Source organism: Eubalaena glacialis, chromosome 3 (assembly GCF_028564815.1).
Source record: "Eubalaena glacialis isolate mEubGla1 chromosome 3, mEubGla1.1.hap2.+ XY, whole genome shotgun sequence".
Lineage (NCBI taxonomy): Eukaryota > Metazoa > Chordata > Mammalia > Artiodactyla > Balaenidae > Eubalaena > Eubalaena glacialis.
This window is the reverse complement of record NC_083718.1, coordinates 91,164,996-91,187,679: the sequence shown is the minus strand read 5'-3', so window position 1 is coordinate 91,187,679 and position 22,684 is coordinate 91,164,996. Positions and strand designations below refer to the sequence as shown.

Genomic DNA, 22,684 nt, shown 5'->3' with positions numbered 1-22,684 from the left:
GTTTATTGCATCATATCTGTCATTTCTTGGCAGTAAAACGTAACTTTCCCTGAGTCGTGAGAGTTGTACTTTTTCACGGCTAGTTAGATAGAATCATAAACTGGAAGGACACCTAGAGCCCCATCCAAAGTCCAGCTCCTTCTTTTTATGTAGGAGGAATGTTTGTGCTCAGGGGTGTTGTGTCTGATGTGAACAATTGGGAATGGAGGTATGAAGACTTAACCTGAAGAAATAGTGACATATGCTGCGCCTTCATTTATTAAGAATGTGTTGCATTCAATCATTGTGCCACCCTGTGAAATAGATCCATGGAATCCTGACATCTCCTCTGGGTTCTCTCCCAAAGGGCTCTCGTCTCTGGCTGGTAGTTAAAGCTCAGTAGTGAATCTTAGCTTTTTAGGAAGACAAACACAGGCACAATGGATGTGTTTTGGTGCTCTGTGTGGAATCAGTTAAGTTAAAGAGATCACTGAATCTTAAGTCACTCACTTTGTGACTCTTGTAGACAAGGTTTGGTTATGTTTTACAATTTAATTTTGCTCTTTTTTTTTTTTCCTAAATGTGAAAGATGGAGTGTATCAAATAACTCTTAGAATTTGCTTGATTAAATGGTTCACATTCTTTAAAATCAGTAAATCCGAAGTGAGCTCTTGGGAGAATATGGGTAAACTAGGATAAAATGGGAGCTCTAGTTACAGTATCTTAAAATCGTTTATGCAATTTGTATCAAAAGAATCTGGGAAAGTAGTTTGCTTTCTTCAAACGTACAGTTTTTTGTTTTTGTTTTTTACCTGCTAAACCTTTCCCCTTTTTTTTCTATGTCTTAGAATAATTTTTGAGTATGTAAAAAAATCATATGTTTTAGTTCTCTTCTCAACTGATGTTAGTTTTAACTTTTCATCATGCACGAGGTTTTTGAAAAAGCTTGTGTTCAAATGTTATCCTAAGTTAAATACTTTAGAAAAATGCACTGTTGTAATGAGAGCTGGTTTTTCCTTTTTCTCAATCTAGTTAATTTGTTCTTTGCTTGCTGTTTCTTTGACTTTGGGCTGAACCTTATGGAGTAATTACTTCTAAAATTGTTCCATATCATTCGTCTGTAACCAAATTAATTTGAAATTTTTGCCATCATTTTCAACTTCTGTACTCTTTTCATTTGTTTCTTTTATTTTGCCCTTTGCTCTTGGTGACTTCAAGAAAAATCTGATATAATCTGTGAAATACGTTGCTGAAAAATTAACACTGAAAGTACTGATTTCCTTGATACCCTTATTTCCCATGTTATTTATATTAAGTATTTTTATAAAAAAAAGATGGTAAGACTAACTTCAGAGCTCTTTGAAGCCATGAATTAACTTTATTTAACTCTTATAAGTTGTCTGTCATATACTTAACAATTTACTTTATATTTTGTGTGGTCTAAAGGTTAAAAAATATGGCACTTTCTAGTTTAAAAACACTCACATAGAAAAATTCTTTGTTAAGTGGAATTTAAATTTCAAATTTGAATGAAAATACAGATATGTCCATTTTTTCCACATTTAAAAAGATCTGCTTAAATCTCTTAAAACAAGAATTCTAAAATTTATATAGCCCTTGAATACATATGCTTCTGTTTCGCTGTACAAGACTGTTGGATACTGTTGGATCCCTGAGTTTGGAGTGAGAGATTGGTTATTGAGTTCTCTTAACAAGGGATGGTGAGTGAGCCAAATTCTGGGTTTTGGGTAGTAAGAGTCTGGATAACAAGTGGTAAATGTGAGAACTTATTCAAATCTGTTTGGTTCCTGAGTTTTGGAAGGCAAGAATTCAAATAGAGTTCAGGTATTGAGGGATCCCTGTATTAACTGTGTGTATATTTTATGTGGTTATGTCAGTTTATTTTTTTTTAACATCTTCATTGGAGTATAATTGCTTTACAATGGTGTGTTAGTTTCTGCTGTATAACAAAGTGAATCAGCTATACATATACATAGAACCCCATATCTCCTCCCTCTTGTGTCTCCCTCCCTCCCTGCCTGCCTATCCCACCCCTCTAGGTGGACACGAAACACCAAGCTGATCTCCCTGTGCTATGCGGCTGCTTCCCACTAGCTAGCTGTTTTACACTTGGTAGTGTATATATGTCCATGCCACTCTCTCACTTCGTCCCAGCTTACCCTTCCTCCTCCCGTGTCCTCTAGTCCATTCTCTTATGTCTGCGTCCTTACTCCTGTCCTGCTCCTAGGTTCTTCAGAACCTTTTTTTTTTTTTTAGATGCCATATATATGTGTTAGCATACAGTATTTGTTTTTCTCTTTCTGACTCACTTCACTCTGTATGACAGTCTCTAGGTCCATCCATCTCACTGCAGATAACTCAGCTTTGTTTCTTTTTATGGCTGAGTAATATTCCATTGTACATATGTGCCACATCTTCTTTATCCATTCATCTGTTGATGGACACTTAGGTTGCTTCCATGTCCTGGCTATTGTAAATAGAGCTGCAGTGAACACTGTGGTACGTGACTCTTTTTGAATTATGGTTTTCTCAGGGTATATGCCCAGTAGTGGGATTGCTGGGTCGTATGGTAGTTCTATTTTTAGTTTTTTAAGGAAGCTCCATACTGTTTTCCATAGTGGCTATATCAATTTACATTCCCACCAACAGTGCAAGAGGGTTCCCTTTTCTCCACATCATCTCCAGCATTTACTGTTTGTAGATTTTATGATGATGGCCATTCTGACCAGTGTGAGGTGATAACCTAACCTAATTGTAGTTTTGATTTGCATTTCTCTAATGATTAGAGATGTTGAGCATTCTTTCATGTGTTTGTTGGCAATCTGTATATCTTCTTTGGAGAAATGTCTATTTAGGTCTTCTGCCCATTTTTGGATTGGGTTGTTTGTTTTTTTGTTATTGAGCTGCATGAGCTGCTTGTAAATCTTGGAGATTAATCCTTTGTCAGTTGCTTCATTTGCAAATATTTTCTCCCATTCTGAGGGTTGTCTTTTCATCTTGTTTATGGTTTCCTTTGCTGTGCAAAAGTTTTGAAGTTTCATTAGGTCCCATTTGTTTATTTTTGTTTTTATTTCCATTTCTCCAGGAGGTGGGTCAAAAAGGATCTTGTTGTGATTTATGTCAAAGAGTGTTCCTCCTATGTTTTTCTCTAAGAGTTTTATAGTGTATGGGCTTACATTTAGGTCATTAATCCGTTTTGAGTTTATTTTTATGTATGGTGTTCGGGAGTGTTCTAACTTCATTCTTTTACATGTAGCTGTCCAGTTTTCCCAGCACCACTTATTGAAGAGGCTGTCTTTTCTCCATTGTATATTCTTGCCTCCTTTATCAAAGATAAGGTGACCACAGGTGCATGGGTTTATCTCTGGGCCTTCTGTCCTGTTCCATTGATCTATATTTCTGTTTTTGTGCCAGGACCATACTGTCTTGATTACCGTAGCTTTGTAGTACAGTTTGAAGTCGGGGAGCCTGATTCCACCAGCTCCGTTTTACTTTCTCAAGATTGCTTTGGCTATTCGGGGTCTTTTGTGTTTCCATACAAATTGTAAAATTTTTCGTTCTAGTTCTGTGAAAAATGCCATTGGTAGTTTGATAGGGATTGCATTGAATGTGTAGATTGCTTTGGGTAGTATAGTCATTTTCACAATGTTGATTCTTCCAATCCAAGAACATGGTATATCTCTCTCTCTGTTTGTATCATCTTTAATTTCTTTCATCAGTGTCTTATAGTTTTCTGCATACAGGTCTTTTGTCTCCTTAGGTAGGTTTATTCCTAGGTATTTTATTCTTTTTGTTGCAGTGGTAAATGGGAGTATTTCCTTAATTTCTCTTTCAGATTTTTCATCAGTAGTGTATAGGAATGCAAGAGATTTCTGTGCATTAATTTTGTATCTTGCTACAGTACCAAATTCATTGATTAGCTCTAGTAGTTTTCTGGTAGCATCTTTAAGATTCTCTATGTGTAGTATCATGTCATTTGCAAACAGTGACAGTTTTACTTCTTTTCCAATTTGGATTCCTTTTATATGTTTTTCTTTTCTGATTGCTGTGGCTAAAACTTCCAAGACTGTGTTGAATAATAGTGGTGAGCGTGGGCAACCTTTCCTTGTTCCTGATCTTAGTGGAAATGCTTTCAGTTTTTCACCATTGAGAATGATGTTGGCTGTGGGTTTGTCATATATGGCTTTTATTATCGTTGAGGTAAGTTCCCTCTATGCCTACTCTCTGGAGGGTTTTTATCATGAATGGGTGTTGAATTTTGTCAGAAGCTTTTTCTGCATTTAATGAGATGATCATATGGTTTTTCTCCTTCAGTTTGTTAATATGGTTTATCACATTGATTGTTTTGTGTGTATTGAAGAATCCTTGCATTTCTGGGATAAACCCCACTTGATCATGGTGTATGGTCCTTTTAATGTGCTGTTGTATTCTGTTTGCTAGTATTTTGCTGAGGATTTTTGCATCTATGTTCATCAGTGATATTGGCCTGTAGTTTCTTCTTTTTTTGTGACATCTTAGTGTGATTTTGGTATCAGGGTGAGGGTGGCCTCGTAGAATGAGTTTGGGAGTGTTCCTCTCTCTGCTATATTTTGGAAGAGTTTGAGAAGGATGGGTGTTAGCTCTTCTCTAAATGTTTGATAGAGTTTGCCTGTGAATCCATCTGGTCCTGGGCTTTTGTTTGTTGGAAGATTTTTTTTTCATGTCAGACAAGCTTTTATTTTCAATGTGAACAATACTGTCAAATTTATCTGTAAAGGTAAGAGTAAAGTCAGATGTCAGTTAACATCATTTTGGGATGTTGAACTTTGAAACAGAATTTGTGTTGTGGGCTAATGAAGACTAGAATATCCATGAAGAACAAATTCTTCTTTTCTTTCGATGTCCACTTCTTTTTATGCCTTCCAACTGTACTCTCCAGAGCTGCCCTCTGCTGAGACCATGTCCAGTTTGGATCTTTCTTCTGGTTTTTCATTTCCATCCTCTTTCTCTTCATCAGCATTTTCATAATGATATTCACTCTCTTCTTCAGTGTCGAATGATACAGACTTTGGCATCACAAGGTGGTGGGAAACATGTCTCGATTTAAAATCAGAAGCAGAATGTAGTTCTCTGCCCTCAGGAGGATCAATCAAAGAAGTCCAGAACGACGTCAGGAACGTCAGACGAGAGGTTAGAAGTCAAAGTGGAATTTCTAGCTGGGATTGGGGTCGTCGCCCTCCAAGGGCCGGGTCCTGATGAGCAGCAGGAGCACAGCGGCCCGCCGCATGTCGGGACGCCATGGCTCCAACCGTCGGAGAACCCTGGAGACTGCTGCGGACCGGGAGGAGGGAGACAAGGGGGGGGCGCGGGATAACCAAGAGGAGCGGGGTGAGGAGCTCGTGCTTCTGCAAAGAGCCGCCTGTAAGGTGAGAACATCGAGGCCAAGGGGAGCGGGGAGGGTGGGGGTCGACCAGCGGCCGTGAGCCAGGGAGCGGCAAGAAGAGCAGCAGCCCAGAAGCTTCCTGTTGGAAGATTTTTAATCACAGTTTCAATTGCAGTGCTTGTGATTGGTCTGTTTATATTTTCTATTTCTTCCTGGTTCAGTCTCAGAAGGTTGTGCTTTTCTAAGAATTTGTCCATTTCTTCCAGATTGTCCATTTTATTGGCATATAGTTGCTTGCAGTAATCTCTCATGATCCTTTGTATTTCTGAGGTGTCAGTTGTTACTTCTCCTTTTTCATTTGTAATTCTATCGATTTGAGTCTTCTCGCTTTTTTTCTTGATGATTCTGGCTAATGGTTTATCAAGTTTGTTTATCTTCTCAAAGAACCAGCTTTTAGTTTTATTGATCTTTGCTGTTATTTCCTTCATTTCTTTTTCATTTATTTCTGATCTGATCTTCATGATTTCTTTCCTTCTGCTAACTTTGAGGTTTTTTTGTTCTTCTTTCTCTAATTGCTTTAGGTGTAAGGTTAGGTTATTTGAGATGTTTCTTGTTTCTTGAGGTAAGATTGTATTGCTATAAACTTCCCTCTTAGAACTGCTTTTGCTGCATGCCATAGGTTTTGGGTCATCGTGTTTTCATTGTCATTTGTTTCTAGGTATTTTTTGATTTTCTCTTAGATTGCTTTGGTGATCTCTTGGTTATTTAGTAGTGTATTGTTTAACCTCCCTGTGTTTGTATTTTTTACAGATTTTTTCTTGTAATTGATATCTAGTGTCATAGGACTGTGGTCAGAAAAGATACTTGATATGATTTCAATCTTCTTAAATTTACCAAAGCTTGATTTGTGACCCAAGGTATGATCTATCCTGGGGAATGTTCCATGAGCCCTGGAGAAGAAAGTGTATTCTGTTGTTTTTGGCTGAAATGTCCTATAAATATCAATTAAGTCCATTTTGTTTAATGTATCATTTAAAGCTTGTGTTTCCTTATTTATTTTCATTTTGGATGATCTGCCCATTGGTGAAAGTGGGGTGTTAAAGTCCCCTACTATGATTGTGTTACTGTCGATTTCCCCTTTTATGGCTGTTAGCATTTGCCTTGTGTATTGAGGTGCTCCTATGTTGCGTGCATAAATATTTACAATTGTTATATCATTTTCTTGGATTGATCCTTTGATTATTATGTAGTGTCGTTTTTTGTCTCTTGTAATTGTTTTTATTTTAAAGTCTATTTTGTCTGATATGAGAATTGCTACGCCAGCTTTCTTTTGATTTCCGTTTGCATGGAATATCTTTTTCCATCCCCTCACTTTCAGTCTGTATGTGTCCCTAGGTCTGAAGCGGGTCTCTTGTAGACAGCATATATATACGGGTCTTGTTTTTGTATCCATTCAGCCAGTCTATGTCTTTTGGTGGGAGCATTTAATCCATTTGCATTTAAGGTAGTTATCGATGTGTATGTTCCTATTACCATTTTCTTAATTGGTTTGGGTTTGTTATTGTTATCTTTTCCTCCTCTTGTGTTTCCTGCCTAGAGAAGTTCCTTTAGCATTTGTTGCATAGCTGGTTTGGTGGTGCTGAATTCTCTTAGCTTTTGCTTGTCTGTAAAGGTTTTAAGTTCTCCGTGGAATCTGAATGAGATCCGTGCTGGGTAGAGTAATCTTGGTTGTAGGTTTTTCCCTTTCATCCCTTTAAATATGTCCTGCCACTCCCTTCTGGCTTGCAGAGTTTCTGCTGAAAGATCAGCTGTTAACCTTATGGGGATTCCCTTGTATGTTATTTGTTGCTTTTCCCTTGCTGCTTTTAATATTTTTTCTTTGAATTTAGTTTTTGATAGTTTGATTAATATGTGTCTTGGCGTGTTTCTCCTTGGATTTATCCTGTATGGGACTCTCTGCACTTCCTGGACTTGATTGACTATTTCCTTTCCCATTTTAGGGAAGTTTTCAACTATAATCTCTTCAAATATTTTCTCAGTTCTTTTCTTTTTCTCTTCTTTTTCTGGGACCCTATAATTTGAATGTTGGTGTGTGTAATGTTATCCCAGAGGTCTCTGAGACTGTCCTTAATTCTTTTCATTCTTTTTTCTTTATTCTGCTCTGCAGTAGTTATTTCTACTCTTTTATCTTCCAGATCACTTATCCTTTCTTTTGCCTCAGGTATTCTCGATTGATTTCTTCTAGAGAATTTTTAGTTTCATTTATTGTGTTGTTCATCATTGTTTGTTTGTTCTTTAGTTCTTCTAGGTCCTTGTTAAACGTTTCTTTTATTTTCTCCGTTCTATTTCCAAGATTTTGGATCATCTTTACTATCATTACTCTGAATTCTTTTTCAGGTAGACTGCGTATTTCTTCTTCATTTCTTTGGTCTGGTGGGTTTTTACCTTGCTCTTTTCATCTGCTGCATATTTCTGTGTCTTTTCATTTTGCTTATCTTATTGTGTTTGGGGTCTTCTTTATGCAGGCAGCAGGTTCGTAGTTCCTGTTGTTTTTGCTGTCTGCCCCCAGTGTGTAAGGTTGGTTCAGTGGGTTGTGTAGGCTTCCTGGTGGAGGGGACTGGTGCCTGTTTTCTGGTGGATGAGGCTGGATCTTGTCTTTGTGGTGGGCAGGACCATGTCCAGTGCTGTGTTTTCGGGTGTCTGTGAACTTATTACGATTTTAGGCAGCATCTGTGCTAATGGGTGGGGTTGTGTTCCTGTCTTGCTAACTGTTTGGCATAGGGGGTCCAGCACTGTAGTTTGCTGGTCGTTGAGTAGAGCTGGGTCAGCCAGAGGCTGGCGTGATGTTGCAACAGTCTGAGGCGTGCTGTGTGTTCTCCGGGGAAGTTGTCCCTGCATCATGGAACCCTGGCAGTGGCGGGCTGCACAGGCTCCTGGGAGGGGAGGTGTGGATAGTGACCTGTGCCTGCACACAGGCTTCTTGGTGGCTGCAGCAGCAGCGTTAGCATTTCATGCTTGTCTCTGGTGTCCGTGCTGATAGTTGTGGCTCGCGCCTGTCTCTGGAGCTCGTTTAGGCGGTGCTCTGAATCCCCTCTCCTCGTGCATCCCAAGACAATGGTCTCTTGCCTCTTAGGCAGGTCCAGACCTTTTCCTGGACTCTGTCCAGGCTAGCTGTGGTGCGCTAGCCCCCTTCAGGGTGTGTTCATGCAGCCAATCCCAGTCCTCTCCCTGAGATCTGACCTCCGAATCACGAGCCTCAGCTCCCAGCCCCCACCCGTCCCGGCGGGTGAGCAGACAAGCCTCTCAGGTTGGTGAGTCCTGGTCTGCACCGATCCTCTGTGGGGGAATCTCTCTGCTTTGCCCTCCGCACGCCTGTTGGTGCGCTCTCCTCCATGGCTCCGAAGCTTCCTCCCCGCTCACCTCCCGTCTTTGCTAGTGAGGGGGCTTCCTAGTTTGTGGAAACATTTTCTCCTTCACAGCTGCCTCCCAGAGGTGCAGGTCCCTATTCTTTTGCCTCTGTTTTTCCTTTTTTCTTTTGCCCTACCCAGGTATGTGGGGAGTTTCTTGCCTTTTGGGAAGTCTGAGGTCTTCTGCCAGCGTTCAGTAGGTGTTCTGTAGGAGTTGTTCCACATGTAGATGTATTTTTGATATATTTGTGGGGGGGAAGGTGATCTTCAAGTCTTACTTCTCCACCATCTTGAAGGTCCCCCTCTCAGTTTATTTTTATATCGATTGTCACCGTATCTGAAAACACAGTCTGTAGTTATAAGAATTCTTTTAATTTGATCAATGAAATACATTTCAAATTAGAGATCATTCCAATAATAAGACTACAATGTAAAATATAAAACATTAATATATAAACATTAACATTTAAAAGTAATTCGGAAAGATAGCATTTTAACAGATATAGTTGGTACTAAGATCATGCTTATTTTGGATGTGGGTCAAAGAACCATCTTTCTTAATTTGGAAAATACAAATTGATGATTTATCTTAATTTCATATGTGTGGAGAGGAGTGCAGGATAGAGGGATGAGGAACCTTACTTTAACGGAGAAGTAATGAAAAATAAATCATGGCCGTTATTTCCTACTCACAGTATTTAACAGATACTTGTTGAATTGGCTTTTCTTAATTAGTGCAGTTAGGTGCTTAAGCTCTGGAGTCAGACTGCGTGGATTCGTACCCTGGTTTGTCACTGATTAGATGTGTGATTTTGAGCAAATTTTTAAACTCCATGCGTAAGTTGCTTCCTCTGGATGATAGTGGCATCACTTTATAGATTGTTATATTGAATGAGATAGTACACATGAAGTACTCAACATAGTTTTTAGCATTTAGTAAATGCTCAATAAACACTAGTTATTATTATCATTATAGCTTTAATTGAATATTTTAATTCTGAGTCTACTTACCTTAAAATATTGTACATGTTCCTGAAAAGTTGGGTAGAGATTAATTAATATTTTAAAAGTACACCAGACTCTTACTGTTTAAAGGAATATTTTATAACCAGACTATTTAGCAACAAATGTGTATTGCATGTCTGCTGTGTATCGGGCCCGACTTTTACGGAGCTTCCCATCTTGGGGGAGGGGTGGGAGGGGGTGACAGGCATTAAATAAACAAATTTATTTTTTAGGTGTGATGAGTGTTATGAAGGTGTACTCAGTGTTATCAGAGCATATAATGATGTGTTTTAGCCTGTGGAGTGGGGGTCACGGGGACAGGCAGTGGGAGTAGGGAAGGCTTCTTGAGGAAACAACTGCTGAGAAGCTTACAAGTAGGAGATTGCTAGGTCAGGTAGAGTTGTGGGAAAAAAAGTGGTCAAAACAGAGGACACAACATGTGTGAGAGCCCTAAGTAGTACTGTTGTTGAACCCAAGTTATGTGCCTGATGCTCAGTGAGGCCAAACAAACCAAAACGTCAGAGTTTGGAGTGGAGAAAGGTTTATTGCAAGGGCCAAGCAAGGAGAATGGTGACTCATGCTCAAAAGACCCGAACACCCAAAAATTTTGGGGGAAGGGTTTTTATAGGCAAAATTTCAGGGGAGAGCTGCAGGGTATGTGACCTACTTCTGACTGGTTGGTGGTGAGGTAACAGGGTGGTATTCTAGGAATTTGAATCATCAGCCTTCTGGTTCCAACCAGTCGGAGGTCCACATGCTTGTGCTCAGCCTGAAATTACCACCCTCCACCTGGATGGGGGCCTTAGTTCCTGTAGAAGAACTCAGAGATAGGTATGAGATTGTTATGCACAGCCCTGAGGAAGAACCAGGCCCCTGCCCCATCACTGCACTATTGTTTCTTTCTGCTGTTCCCTCACTTCCCTAATTAGTAACTGAATCTGCCCTGTGGAACTTAGGAAAGGTCTTGGAGGTGGAAAGCCTTTTTCCTACAAACAAGAAACCAGAAGCAGAAAGGGTTTTGTGCCCTGGAGGTCCCCACGGGGTCCTGCTCCGTTTCAGTATCATTGAGGATCTGAGAAATACTCTGATGCAGTATGGCTGGTGTAGAGATTAGTGGTGTGCGGCTAGGTGAAGAGACTAGATGACAGGTCAGATTTGGCCTCCTTATTGTTTGGAAAGTTTGAATGAGTTGCCAGCATTGACGTATCAGGAAAATTTCACACGAAAGTGTGGATTTCTGGCTTCTCTTGAAAAATGAGAGGATATGACAACATCCAAGTCTGTATTTTCAGATGGCAACACTCAGCTGGATCCAGGCAGCTGCTACTCCCTCTAGTGGGGCATGGACTCTTCATTTTATGCCACTCAATTAAGTTGCCCGATAAGTAAATTTAATGAATCAATATTTAACCTGGTTGTTGTTGAGTTTGGAATCCCTAGGCAGGATCCTGGAGAGTTTATAGTCAGGTATTTTGATCTTTATCTTAAGTACTATGGGAAGTCATTGAAGAGTTTTCATTAAAGCAAGGGAATGTCATAATCATTTAATATTTTTAAAAAATTTAAATAATTACTTTGGTTGCAGCGTAAACAGTGGATTGGAGAGCAACAGGAAGAAATGTAGTGAAATCAGTTAGGAGAGCCTAGGTCACAGAGGATATTGGCTTAGACCGCAGTGGTGAAAGTGGAGAAGGAGAGAAATTAGTGGAGAAAAGTAGTTGATTCAAGAGATGTTAAACTGTTAGGTTTCACAGAAGTTGGTGGTTGATTGAATATGGGGGCTAAGGTAGGAGGAGGAGGTAGTCCAGGATAACTCCCAGTTTCTGGCTGACATGGTTATGGATTACTAAGAAATATACACTGTATTTTTTAAAAAAATATTTGTTTTATTTATTTATTTTCCTTATTTTTTTTGGCTGTGTTGGGTCTTAGTTGCGGCACACGGGATCTTTTTGTTGAGGCATGCGGGATCTTTTCGTTACAGCTCACGGTCTGCTCGGGTTTCTCTCTAGTTGTGGCATGTGGGTTTTCTCTCTCTAGTTGTGATGCGCAGGCTCCAGAGTGTGGGCTCTGTAGTTTGCGGCACGTGGGCTGTCTCATTGAGGCACGTGAGCTCAACAGTTGTGGCACACAGGCTTAGTTGCCCCATGGCATGTGGGATCTTAGTTCCCCAACCAGGGCTCGAACCCATGTCCCCTGCATTGGCAGGCAGATTCTTTACCACTGGACCATCAGGAAAGTCCCAGAAATATCTGCTATATTTAACTAATACTTTAATTTATGTAATTGTTACTACATGAATTTAAGATAAAGTATTTTCATGAGAAAACCTACATGTTCCCTTCTGTTAAGTGGTTCATAAATAATCCAGAGTTTTCAAACAATATGTATCTTCCAGATGATGATGTAAAATGTATAGTTTGATGTTCATGACAGTCATGTTTAGCATCTGTGATTCTGAAGTAACCAAAACAGGTATTGGTTATAGTATACATGAATACTGTTATAAATATACATTGATACACATAAAGTATCATGTTCATAATTTGTGTACATAATAGACTTATCTAATAAGAATTTTACTTTTTTTCCCCCTGAAACAGGCCTGATAGTAACACTTTATTCACAGTAGTTTTATACGTATGTATATAAAATACATACGTACAATATATTGTCAGTGTGTTATTTACATTTTCCTATTTCTGTGTCTACATTTAGTTTTCATTTATTACATTCATTTTATTTAAACCTTTCTAATTTGTAAAATGTAACTATTATACAAAAATATATAAAAGAAAAATCCACACTATAACAGATAGTATTTATATATAAATACTCATGCAACCACCTCCCAGATTGAGAAAACAAACATTGTCAGTACCCCAAAAGCCTCCAGATCATCACTTCCCAAACCAACCCTCCTCAGTATTTCCTGGCCCCATTCGTGTGTTTGACTTATATGGTAATTACAGCCGTGTGTTTCCCTACGGTTTTACCACTAGGTAAACATTACTAAACAATATAGTTAAGATTTTCCTGTTTTAACTTTTACATAAGTGTATAAATGATGTATGTACTGTGTCTTGCCTTTTTTTGTGTGAAGGGGCTCAATATTATCTTGCTGAGATTCCATCATGTTGAAGTATGTGGTGGTAGTTTATTTTCATCACTATGTAGCATTCTATTATATGAAAATATTACAGTTTACTTAATTCAGTCTCTTATTAATGGCCATTTGTGTTATTTTAAGTTGAGGATAATATAAACAATGTTTCTTTTATAATAAGAATTTCATTAATTTTCACTTATGAAATTGACATTTGTTTTATATATTGGCAGTATATAAATGGGCTTTGTGGTTTTGTTTTGTTTTTAAAATATTTAGTTGAACTGCCAGTAAGTTTCATCCTCCAGTCAGGATTTTGAATTGAATACTTCAGGGTCGGGTGTATGTTAACTTCTGATAGTTTCCTCAGACGTAAAGAGCATAGGCTTTGGAGTTAGAAGGACTTAAAGTTGCATCTTGGTTCTACTAACTAGCTGTGTGACATTGTACTAGACATAATCACTCTAAACCTGTGCTGGACATACGGTAGTCACTAATGTCATGTGGCTTTTGAACTTGACACCAGATTGTAGCATGCTTTGGTGAGAGTTTCTCAAGTTTTTCATGTCATGATTTGTACTTTTTGCTTGATTCATATTTGCTTTCTGTTGCAAGGGTAGAGATTTTATATCTCACTATTGTGATTTTAGCTTTCTTATCATCTTTCCTCATGTCATCTCTCTTCCATGCCTCCCCCACCCCCACCCCACCCTCATCCTGTTCTTTACTTAGGGCTTACTGCTCCTGTTTTAGGGAGGTCACACATTTTATCCTCTAAGTCTGCTGGGCTTTCCTTTGTTATATATTTCCCCTAATTGGCTCGTGGTTATTTTTCCTACTTCCCTTTACTCAGATGTGAATAAGGTAAGATCAGTTTATACTTGACATTTATCAGTAATCTGTGGTGTAGATGTCTTTGTTGCTTTTTTCTGGATCTCCTTGCATATTGAGTGAATACCCTTTTCAACTCCATAGTTGGAGGGCAAATTGATCTGTATAGCTCTCAGTCTGTTCTCCTCTGTTCTAATATCTTTAGTCGTCTCAACTGTGGCGCTAGAGTAGATTTCACAATTCCGAGTACAATTGGCATCGTGGACAACTACTGAGATTCTTCTTGTTCTGCCTCTTACCACCTAGAATACAGTTTTTCATTCTACTTCCCCCATCCTCCAGGAGTTGTTCTCTGACATAGCCTAGCTAGTTAAATAATAAGGAAAGAATTGGGAAGAGACTGTGGGGAAAGGAAAGTTGAACAGTGCTCTGACTACATAAAGGTTTCTGTCCCATTTTATCATTGGGTCTCTGAGATAAGTTACAATTGGGGTTGTGTAGCAGTTTGGGTATTTTTTGTTTCATGAGTAAGATATGGTTATAAGTTACTGAAGAATTCTTCCAGATTCTGACATGATGGCTTTTATTTCTTTGATAGTCTGAGTTTTTATTATTTTCTGCATCTTTCATAAGTATTAATAGTAATTTGGAAGCAGCTGTGTTTTGGGTCTGCTCACCAGATGACATTTTGTATACCCTTATTTAAAGTCTAATTTTGATCCTAAGGGAAGTGATAGTGACTTTGCTTTTATTAGTTCAACATTATAAAATCACTGATATAAAATCAGTATGTTTTTCATTCTTTTCAGACATGAATAAAGTGTTAGTAAGGTATGGTTAAATTGCAGAATGCCAAGGTATGTCCTGATTTTCATGTTGGTCAGGAAGTGTTGGAAATTGCAGGAGATGACATACTGTTCAGTGCCCCAGAAGTTGAACGCTAATAGGCAAACATTATTTATTGGATGAAGTTAAATATTTTAAGGAAATAAAATTTGTTCAAACATATTGATACTTTATTTGCTTTAAAGCTATAATAGCCTTTCCAAAATTTCTCTTGGGTTTCATAACAAGTGTTTTAGGGCTATGAAATGTTTATTTTTATTTATTAATATTTCTTTTGATTTTTCTTATTAAAGTATCAAACATACAATCTCAGAATATTCCTTCTATATTATTAACATAGACTTATGTAGATTATGTAGCCTCTATAATATGTAGTCTAAGATTAGGTTTTATTTTTTATCATTTAGTATTATAAATCTGCTTGAATTACCTTGATTTGCTTTTAATCTTATTTCATGATAGTGTTCTTTGATCTACAGCAGTCTTGTTAATATTAATTTACCCATTAACAGCTGAGATTGCCCACATCCACAGATAGATTTATTCCCTTACTTTCCCTGCCTTTAATCTTTTTCCCATGTACTTTTATCTTTCTCATGTATTGTCTGTGACTGCATATTTATAATCATCTGCTTACTTATCTCTTGTTCCCAGTAGAACATGGACTCCTTGAGGACAAATGACTGTTCTTTTAATTATTTTTATATTTCCAATGCTTGAGGTACATTTGACCCTTAATGAAAGTATATATCTTTTTATTTTAAATTGAAGTATAGTTGATTTATAGTGTTGTATTGGTTTCTGGTATACAGCAAAGTGATTCAGTTATATATACATATGTTCTTCTTCATCTTCTTTTCTGTTGTGGTTTATTACAGGATATTGAATATAGGTTCCTGTGTTATACAGTAGGACTGTGTTGCTTATCTATTTTACATATAGTAGTTTGTATCTGCTAATCCCAAACTCCTTATTTATCCCTCCCTCACTCCCTTTCCACTTCGGTAACCATGTTTATTTTCCATGTCTGTGAGTCTGTTTCTGTTTTGTAAATAAGTTCATTTGTGTTGTATTTTAGATTCCATATATAAGTGGTATCATATGATACTTGTCTTTCTCTTTCTGACTTTATTTAGTATGATAGTCTCTAGGTCCATCCATGTTGCTGCAAATGGCATTATTTCACTGTTTTTATGGTTGAGTAATACTCCATTGTGTAAATATACCACACCTTCTTTATCCATTCATTTTGTTTGTTTATTTATTTGTTTTATTTTTGGCTGTGTTGGGTATTCGTTTCTGTGTGAGGGCTTTCTTTAGTTGCGGCAAGTGGGGGCCACTCTTCATCACGGTGCGCGGGCCTCTCACTATCGCGGCCTCTCTTGTTGCGGAGCACAGGCTCCAGACGCGCAGGCTCAGTAGTTGTGGCTCACGGGCCTAGTTGCTCCGCGGCATGTGGGATCTTCCCAGACCAGGGCTCGAACCCGTGTCCCCTGCATTGGCAGGCAGATTCTCAACCACTGCGCCACCAGGGAAGCCCCATTCATTTTTTGATGGACATTTAGGTTGTTTCCATGTCTTGGCTATTGTAAATAGTGCTGCTATGAGCATGGGGGTGCATGTATCTTTTCAAATTAGAGTTTTGTCCAGTTCTGTTGCCAGGAGTGGGATTGCTGAATCATATGGTGGCTCTGTTTTTAAGCTCTATTTTTTAAGGAACCTCTATACTGACTTTCATAGTGGCTGCACCAATTTATATTCCCACCAGCAGGGTAGGAGGGTACCCTTTTCTCCACACCCTCTCCAGCCTTTGTTATTTGTAGACCTTTTAATGATGGCCATTCTGACCAGTATGAGCTGGTACCTCATTGTAGTTTTGATTTACATTTCTCTAATAATTAGTGATATTGCGCATTTTTTCATATGCCTGTTGGCCATTTGTATGTCTTCTTTGGAGAAATGTCTATTTAGGTAATCTACCCATTTTTTGATTGGGTTCTTTGTTTTTTTGTTACTGAGTTGTATGAGCTGTTTGTATATTTTGGAAATTAAGCCCTTGTCAGTCACATCATATGCAAATATTTTCTCCTAGTCCATAGGTTGTCTTTTGTTTTGTTGAAGGTTTCCTTAGCTGTGCAAAAGCTTATAAGTTTGATTGGGTCCCATTTGTTTATTTTTGCTTTTATTTCTGTTCCTTGGGAGACTGCCTTAAGAAAACATTGGTACGATTTATGTCAGAGAATGTTTTGCTTGTGTTCTCTTGTAGGAGCTTTATGGAGTCATGTTTTATATTTGTCTTTAAGCCATTTTGAGTTTATTTTTGTGTATCGTGTGAGGGTGTGTTCTAACATGGATTTGCATGCGGCTTTCCAGCTTTCCCAACACCACTTGCTGAAGAGACTGTCTTCTCCATTGTATATTCTTGCCTCCTTTGTTGCAAATTAATTGACCGTAGGTGTGTGGGTTTATTTCTGGGCTTTCTATTCTGTACTGTTGATCCATATGTCTGTTTTTGTGCCAATACCATGTTGTTTTGTTTTGTTTTTCCTTTCTGGCCATGCCGCATGGCTTGTGTAGTTCCCCGACTAGGGATTGAACCTGGGCCCTGGCAGTGAAAGCACCAAGTCCTAACCACTGGACCGCCAGGGAATTCCCAATACCATGCTGTTTTGATTGCTGTAGCTTTGTAGTTTTGTCTGAAGTTTGGGAGGGTTATGCCTCCAGCTTTGTTTTTTTTCTGCAGGATTGCTTTGGCAATTCTGGGTCTTTTATGGTTCCATACAGATTTTAGAATTATTTGTTCTAGTTCTGTGGAAAATGTCATGGGTAATTTGACAGGGATCATATTAAGTCTATAGATTGCTTTGGGTAGTATGGCCATTTTAACAATATTAATTCTTCCAATCCAAAAGCATGGGGTATTTTTCCATTTCTTTGAATCATCTTCAGTTTCCTTTATCAATGTTTTATAGTTCTCAGCATATAAGTTTTCATCTCCTTGGTCAGGTTTATTCCTAAGTATGTTTTTATTTTTGGATGCAATTTTAAAAGGGATTGGATTTTTCACTTTCCCTTTATGATATTTCATTGTGAGCATAAATGCAACCGATTTCTGTATATTAATCTTGTATCCTGCTCCCTTGCTGAATTTGTTTATCAGTTCTAGTAGATTTTTGTGGAGTCTTTAGGATTTTCTATATATAGTAGCATGTCATCTGCATATAATGACAATTTTATCTCTTCTCTTCCAATTTGGATACTCTTTATTTCTTTTTACTGTCTGATTGCTGTGGCTAGGATTTCTAATACTATGTTGAATAGAAGTGGTGAACATGGGCATTCTTGTCTTATTCTGGATTTTAGCAGGAAGACTTTCAGCTTTTCACCATTGAGTATTATGTTACCTGTAGGTTTGTCATAAATAGCTTTTATTATGTTGAGATATGTTCCCTCTCTACTCACTTTGGTAAGAGCTTTTATCATGATTGGATGTTGAATTTTATTAAATGCTTTTTCTGTGTGTATTGAGATGATCATGTGATTTTTGTCTTTTTTTTGTTGATGTGGTGTATCACATTGATTGATTTGCATATGTTGAACTGTCCGTGTGAGCCTGGGATGAATCCACCTTGATTGTGGTGTATGATCTTTTTTATGTCTTGTTGGATTTGGTTTGCTAATATTTTGTGGAGAATTTTTGCATCTATATTCATCAGAGATATTGCCCTTTAGTTTTCTTTTTTGGTATTGTCTTTGTCTGGTTTTGGTATCAGGGTGACGGTGGCTTCATAGAATGACTTTGGGAGTGTTCCCTCCTCTTCAGTCTTTTGGAAGAGTTTAAGAAGGATCGGTGTAAGTTCTACTTTGTATGTTTGGTAGAATTCCCCATTGAAGCCATCTGGAAAAGTATATATCTTGAATAAATGATGTCCATGGCAAGGTGACAAATTCCACAAGAGAAGATATAAACAAAATGCTAAGAGGTATTGAGAGATAAGATGCAAAAGTAGGACGAATGATGTCTTAAAGTGAGAAGGATACAGTCTTTAATAAAGGCTCTTTATTAAAAATAATTTTAAAAACTCAGGAATTATTCATATTTGCCCTTTCTAGAAAAAACTTTTTCATACACATGTATCTAAGGTATTTTGCATGTCCTCACATTGAATTTTTCCTTCTTTAGGAAAAAAAATAACCGTAGAGAGTATGTGATGAGTGTTTTCACATGTTTAACTTTTAGTCTTTACATCAGACCTGTAGGTTAGGTATTACTAATCTTATTTTTACAAATATGAACACTTTAAAATTTAGATCATGCCATAGTTGGAAAGTTGGCACCACAGAAGCTAAGCATCTACTTAAAATCTGTAGTACATGGTAAACATTAATTTAATTGATTAACTGGGCAAATGTTATGTTTACTATTGTTTGAGGGTTATAAAAATATTTAACTTATGGTTTAGGCTGACTACATATTCTTGGCTAGGAAAATCATTTTGCTTGGCTAGGAAAATCATTTTGCTACTTTCTTTTTCCATAATTGTGCAAATTCTGTCAGAAAACTTTGTTTTGATTGTCATTAAATTTTTGCTGGATTTTTTTCCCTTTTAGAACATGGTTGTAATGAAGCATGGATGGAGATTTATTTACAGATTGGCTTTTAGGATTTATTGTAAAGCAAAATCCGCTTTAAAAGGCATTGATTCCAATGATTTATCTTGGAATTTTATGTAGTCCAGAAGGAAGGTATCATTGTATATTGAAAAGGGCATTGGGCTCAGTGTTAAGAGATAGGGGCTCTAATTTCAGTGTTGTCCTTACTTGCTGGATGCATTTCATCAAGCTATTTAACTTCTTTGTGCCTTATTTATGAAATGAAGGAATTGAATGAACCTTTAAAGATTCCTTCCAGCTCATGCATATGAAATACCAGTAATTTTCTGAAGTGGGGACTGAAGAATGTATAGTAATTTAGTTCAAGTCATTACAGATACTTTGAAAATAAAGTACATACTAAATAGGAATTAGTGTCATTTCTATATATAAAAATTAAGATTAAAAAAATCATTTTATAAATGACTCATTTATATCATATTATGATTATTTATATAATGAAATGTGTACCAATTTAAAGAGTGTAAATGACTGAAATGTTGTTTTTATACATTCTTATTTCTCATAAGTTTAAAAGTATAACTTATTGGACATTTTTTATACCAGCCTGAAAGTAATAGGTATATTTACAAAAGTATTTCCAGGTGTCATTTTTGAGCTCAGTTAACAATTACATCCCTCATATAAAACTTTAGGATAGATTCTATGGAAAACAAGAGTGCTTGAGAAACTCAGGCCTCAGACCCTGTGAAGGCTCTTATTACCCCAATGCCAAATTTTCTTTAAGATTATAATTTCCTAACCTCAGTATTGAAAGATGCCATTGAAAGTGTCTGTTCTTTTGTTCTCCATATCTTAATAAGAGCTTTAGAGATAAGTTATATAAATAGTTAAAAAAAAAAGGATGTGAAGTTATCTGGAGACTACAAAGAACAATGTGTGTATTGTTTTTCCTTTTACATTTTTGACATTTACATATTTACAATATCAGTCTCTGTTATTTGTGTACATCTCTTGGTCTCTCCTTAGTGATATCACATTCACTTATTAAGCAAGTGTTTTTGAGTATGATGTACCAAGCATTATACTAAGTATTGGGGTTATTGGAGAATATTACAGAGGATTAATTTTCAGTTGGACACTACTGAGGTTAAACCTTAGATTCAAATCTTAACATTGTCTTAAAGCATATATTATTATCTTTGGAGTCAGATTCTAGGGGTCTTAGAGATGTCTTTTCACCTAGGTGAGGCTCAAGTATATGCATTTAGGTCTTTGGTATTTTTTGAGAGTTCAGATAAGTTGTTGCCTTACCTTTCTTCCTTTCTTTTTTTCCTAATATGCATTTATGTCATTAATTTATGCATTTCTGACGTATGGACAGGGTTATCAGGAAGTGAGATGCAATGTTCTGAAGCTTTCTTTAATAAGGAACCAGACCCTGGCATCTAAAAGATGATGCCAGTCATTGTGCTAAATTGAGATTTGCTACAATTATATGTATTCGTGTATCTAAAACTGTTTATGTTTAGCTCTATAGGGTTATATTGTAAGTTTATAAAATTACATGTGTGTACATGACTTCTTTAATTACTTTGCAGTAAGGTGGCATCTGATATAAAGTTTATATCTTTTTGGTGTGTATAATAAATGTGAATTATTTTTTCTGTTAATTTGTGATGCCATTAATAAACATTTACCTTTTCATGACCTAGATTTTTTTCCTCCACTTAAAAAGATTGGTTATATCTAGGGTGCAATGAACATTGAGCAGCTGGCTCCTCTTGTACTTATACTGTTGGTGTAAATGTAAATTAATAGAATTTTTGTGATGAACAATTTAGTAATCAACTATTTTAGTAAATATCAACTACTTTAAAGTACATATTCTTTAATTTAGAAATTCTTCTAAGAACTTATTCTTGGAAAATCTTTACATCAGTGCACAAAGAAATGTTTAAGAATGTCCCCTGAAGCTATAACATGATATATTGTGAGTGATCCAAATGTCTGTTATCAGAGAATTGGTTAAATAAAAGATAATATATACCAGAATATAGAGTTCTTTTTTTCTTTAAACCCCCATGGATCTTTCCGATTACTCCCTAAAGTAACACACTATTTTAATAGTTTTATAATAATATACAATAGTATGTTTTGATAGCTGGTATAAGTCCTCTTTATCATTATTTTTTTTTAAAGTTATAAGCACACATAAAAGTCTTAACAGCTAATATTGTCACTGTATCCACTATTTTAAATCTTAACATTTTTCTGTTTTAGCTGAAGATTACCCTTCTTGAGGTAAACCTCTAGCCTGAGTTTGACATTGTCTTTCTCAGTACATGGTTTTGTACTTCTACTACATATATATCGATATAAATTATATATACCAATAACTATAAAAATATATAATTATAATGTATTGTTCTGCACGTTCTTAAACATTGTATATCTCATTCAGCAAGTTTTTTTTTTAATTCAACATTTTAAAAATGATTTATGTATATTAACATATCAGGCTCTGGCTTGGTTATTTTATTCACTTACATATTCTATTGTATGATTAAACTTCAAATTATTTATATATGCCCCTGTCGATAGATTTTTTTTAGGTTAATTCCGTATTTTTTACTGCAAAAACATTCTTGTACATGTGTTCTTGGGCACATGTGTGTTTTCTCCAAGGTAAAAGCTTAGCAATAGAATTATTGAATTGTAAAGTATATGCATCATTGTCTCCATAGTTTGTTGCTAAGTTAGTCTCTAAAGGGGTACCAGTTTACACTCCCATTTGCATCTTTGCAAACCATGGCATTGTTAAATTTTAAAAATCTTTAGCAATCTGATGCCAATTTTAGTTTTTAGTTCTCTACTAGTGAGGTGGAATATTTTTTATTTATTGGTTGTTTGGGTTTCCTCATCTTTCAGTTGCTTGTTCATTTTTTTGACAATTTTTTTTGAGATTGTTTTTCTTATTCATTTGTAGGAATTATCTATACATTCTAGATGAATTCTTCATTAGTTATATGCATTACACATCTTTTTGCAATGGATGTCTGATTTTTTATTTTGTTTATGGTCTCTTTAGTTTTATAGTGGTTTTAGTGTGATTGAAATTCATTATATTTTCCTTTATGGTATTTTGCTTTTTGGATTTTTACGTAGGGAATGCTTTTATACTCTGAAGTTACAGTCTTCTATATTTTCGATTTTGGTGGTTTTAAAGTTTTGTTTTTCACATTAGGGATTTAATCTACTTGGTTTTGATTTTTGTGTATGATGAGGTAGGGACTGAATTTATATTTATCCATATGGGTGTCCACTTTGTCCCTGTGCTACTTATTGAAGAGTCTTTCCTTTCCTATGGGTGTGTAATGCCATTTCTGCCATATAACAGTTTTTCATATTTCCATAGGTTTGTTTCTGGATTCTCTATGTTCTTTTGTATATTTGTTGAACTAGCATAACATACTGTTTTAGTAATAGTAAGTGTGGGGGTTTCCCTGGTGG

The 22,684-nt window shown here is 36.6% G+C and overlaps 1 protein-coding gene across 6 annotated transcripts in view; it reads left to right on the top strand.

Annotated features, from left to right (window-relative positions):
* MAN1A2 (mannosidase alpha class 1A member 2) overlaps window positions 1–22,684 on the top strand; it is a 193,353-nt gene that overhangs the window by 1,773 nt on the left and 168,896 nt on the right. The window lies entirely within an intron of this gene.